This window comes from Apium graveolens, chromosome 7 (assembly GCF_009905375.1).
Source record: "Apium graveolens cultivar Ventura chromosome 7, ASM990537v1, whole genome shotgun sequence".
Lineage (NCBI taxonomy): Eukaryota > Viridiplantae > Streptophyta > Magnoliopsida > Apiales > Apiaceae > Apium > Apium graveolens.
Window position 1 is genome coordinate 105,902,251 of NC_133653.1, and position 4,485 is coordinate 105,906,735.

Sequence of the window (4,485 nt, forward strand, 5' to 3'; positions counted from 1 at the left end):
TTTGTTATAGTCCGGTCCAATTATAAAAAGTTTTTAGCAGAATCAATAATATTTATTATTTTATTTTAGTCTGATTCTTCGAATCCACCTAATTATATGTAGTCTTTTTATTTTTTTTACTGAAAATTGGATCAATAGTATAATTTTGTAGTACTCGACGGATGATCAAATATACCCGATGGATGATTCAATATAGTCCCGACGGATGATGATTTAACATCCATCGAGTGAGTAGCTTATGTAATAATAAGTATTGTAGCACATTTCTGCAAACAAATTTGTGTAGATTCTGTAGGAGCATATGAGTCATGTTGACTACTAGTAGATATGCATAATAGGTTGATTAATTATAAATATGAGATTGTTGTGAATATGTTGTGTACTTGATGATTACATGAACAAAACACCTTGGTAGATTTTACTTAGTGAAATTATGTAGCACTCGACGGATAAGGTTTATAGTCCCGACGGATGACTCAATATAGTCCCGATGGATGATGACTTATTATCCGTCGAGTGAGCAGCTTATGTAACAATAAGTCTGTAGCACATTTCTGCATACACATTGTTTAGAATCTGTAGTAGTACTTAAGTCATGATGACTTTAGTTAGATATGCAGAATAGGTTGATTAATTGTACATAGATGATGTCTTGTAATTCTGCATAAGTGAAATGAAGTCAAGTGCCTGATTGATACCCGACGGATGAACAAACAATGAATTCGACGGATGATCAACAACCCGACGGATGATCAATAACTCGACGGATGATCAATAACCTGAAGGATAAAGAATTCAAATATCTGTTGACAGTGACAACACAGTCACATGCGTCGAGTGGATGCAAATGGAATGTGGTAGCCTATTCAACTGGGTTTTTGAGAACAAAGAAGCATTTCCATTTCCATGCTATTATGAAGATATTCAAAGATGCTGAAATAGAGTAATGAAGTAGCATTGTAATAGACTAGATAGCTTTGTTTTATTATCTTGTCTCATTACTTTGTAATCTTGGTGATATATAAACCAAGAAGTAGCAACTAAGGAACTATCGAATCTGAGAAATAAGTAGAGAAATATTTGTAAGCAGAATCCTTAGCATTTCTCTGTATTCTTAGTTGTTCAATTGTTGTAAGCAGCTGTGAGCATTTTGCACACAAGGTTCTCTCGATATATAATATATATCTCTGGTGGAATCATTCAAATCCACCGGAAAGTTTTTAAAGACTCTTGTTTTTAATTACTTGTATTTTGATTCATTTAAGTAACTATTCCGCATTGTGCTAATCAATTCACACTTATATATATATATATATATATATATATATATATTTTCGAGTTTGAACATTCTTATTTCAAGAAAAAATTTCAAGAATTCCATTCAACCCCCCTTCTGTAATTCTTCTCATATTGTTAAGGGACTAACAGAGATGTCTTGTAATTCTGCATAAGTGAAATGGAGTCAAGTGTCAAATAGCTACCCGACGGATGATCAACAAAGCTACCCGACGGATGATCAACAAAGCCACCCGACGGATGACAAGCATGTACTCGACGGATGATCAAATTCAAATATCTGTTGACAGTGACAACACAGTCATATGCGTCGAGTGTTTACAAAAGGAATGTGACAGCCTGTTTAGCAGGGATTTGAGAACAAAGAATTACATGCTATTATTAAAATATTCAAAGATGCTGGAATAGAGTAGTGAAGTAGCATGGAGCTAGACTAGATATGTTTTGTTTTACTATCTTGTCTTATTGTCATGTAAACTTGGTGATATATAAACCAAGTGTAGCAAGTAGAACAATTATTGAACTAAGCACACACATTCTGAGAGAAACATTTTCAAGCTGTATTCTGTAACATTTCTCTGTAAGTTTAGTTGTTCATACTTGTAAGAAGCTGTGAGCTATTCAAGCTTCACAGGGTTCTCACTCGATATATATATATATATATACACACATATATATATATATATATATATATATATATATATATATATATCTGGTGGATACTTTCAAATCCACCAGAAAGTTTTAAAAGCTTGTATTTTTATTACTTTGTGTTTTCATTCATATAAATCATTTATTCCGCACTCTGCAAATTAAACACATATATATTATCAAGTAAGAACTGTTTTAAAATCTTGAAAAAAAACCAGAATTACATTCAACCCCTCTTCTGTAATTCTTTTTGTATTGTTAGGGAATAATAATTGGTATCAGAGTAAGCTCTTGAAGTACAAAGAGTGTAAAGATCACAACAAACAACAAGATGAACAAGAAGGATGTTGGAGTTAAGATTCCTTTTCTGGACAAAGATAATTATCACCACTGGAAGGTGATGATGCACCTACATCTTCTTTCCCAAGATGAGGCCTATGTGGATTGCATAGAGAGAGGTCCTCATGTACCAATGAGAGCTGCAACTGGAAATGAACCATCTGTTCCAAAACCAAGGAATGAATGGTCAGACCCTGATATTGAGCAAGTCAGGAAACACAAGAAGGCCATGAATATATTGTTCAATGGAGTTGATGGTGATATGTTTGATAACATCATTAACTGCAAAACAACCAAGGAGGTTTGGGACACTATCCATATTATTTATGATGGTACTGAGCAAGTAAGGGAAAATAAGATGTAGCTGCTAATTCAGCAATATGAGCACTTCCACTGTGAAGATAATGAGTCTCTCACTGATATTTTTAGTAAATTTCAAAAACTACTAAATGCTCTGAAGTTGCATGGAAGAGTCTATCAAACAAAGGACTTTAACCTCAAGTTCCTTAGATCTCTTCCAAAGGAGTGGAAACCAATGACAGTCTCATTGAGAAATTCTTAGGATTACAAGGAGTTCACCTTGGAGAGACTGTATGGCATCCGGAAAACTTATGAGCTTGAAATAGAGCAAGATGAGAGGATGGAGAAAGGAAGGAAGAAAGGAGGGTCCATAACACTGGTTGCTGAGTTAGAGAAGGAGAAAGAGATGAAGGTAGAAGCTGTTAAGTCTATATCAAAGGTCTGTGAAAGCAAGGGCAAATGGCTGGTAGCTGAAAATGAAGATCATTTGAGCCAAGATGATATGGATGATATTGATGAACATTTAGCATTCCTTTCCAGAAGATTTGCAAAGCTCAAGTTCAAAAAGAACTTTGGAGCAGCCAAGCCAAGTAGAAACATGGTGGATAAATCCAAATTTAAATGTTTCAAATGTGGCTTGGCTGAGCATTTTGCCAGTGAGTGTAGAAAGTCAGATTCCAGCAAGAAGAAATTTGAGCCTGTTGATTATAAACAGAAATACTTTGAGTTGCTCAAGCAAAAGGAAAGGGCTTTCATTATACAAGAAAATGACTGGACAGCTGATGGATTGGATGAAGATGAAGAAACAAGCTATGTCAATCTAGCCCTGATGGCCAAATCTGATGAAACAGAAACAAGTTATTCAAGTAATCATGGAAACAAAAAGAATCTTTGGTACCTGGATAGTGGTTGTTCAAGGCACATGACTAGAGATTCTACCCTGCTCATAGAGTTCAAGGAAAGAGTTGGCCCAAGTATTACTTTTGGAGATGACAGCAAGGGTTATACTGTGGGATATGGCTTGATTTCAAAAGACAATGTCATCATTGAAGAAGTTGCCCTAGTGGATGGTCTCAGGCACAATTTGTTGAGTATCAGCCAGCTTTGTGATAAGGGCAATTCAGTAACCTTCAATTCAGAAGCCTGTGTTGTGATAAACAAAAGAAGCAACAAAGTGGTTCTCACTGGAGTGAGAAAAGGAAATGTGTATCTAGATGACTTCAACTCATCTAATGTAGAATCAATCACTCGTCTTCTCAGTAAAGCAAGTCAAGATGAAAGTTGTCTATGGCACAAGAAGCTGTCCCATCTAAACTTCAAGACCATGAATGAGCTTGTCAATAAAGAACTGGTTAGATGCATTCCACAAGTGGAGTTTTCAAAGGATGGATTGTGTGATGCCTACCAAAAAAGAAAGCAGATCAAAGCATCATTCCGAAAGAAGCTTGATTCAACAATTGAAGAACCTTTGCAATTGCTACACATGGATTTATTTGGACCAGTTAATGTGTTGTCCATTTCAAGGAAAAGATTTTGCCTAGTAATTGTGGATGATTTCTTAAAGTTCTCCTGGATATATTTCCTAAAGTCTAAAGATGAAGCTAGTGAAATCATTATCAATCACATAAGGTAAGTCAACAATCATCCTGATTTTAAAGTAAGAAGAATCAGGAGTGACAATAGAACTGAGTTCAAGAATTCTATGATGAGATCATTTTGTGAAGAGAATGGGATTATGCATGAGTTTTCTGCAGCAAGGACTCCACAATAAAATGGAGTAGTGGAAAGAAAGAACAGATCTCTTATTGAAGTTGCAAGGACAATGCTTGAAGAATCAAAGTTACCAACATATTTTTGGGCTGAAGCTGTGAATACTGCCTGCTACACTCAGAATATTTC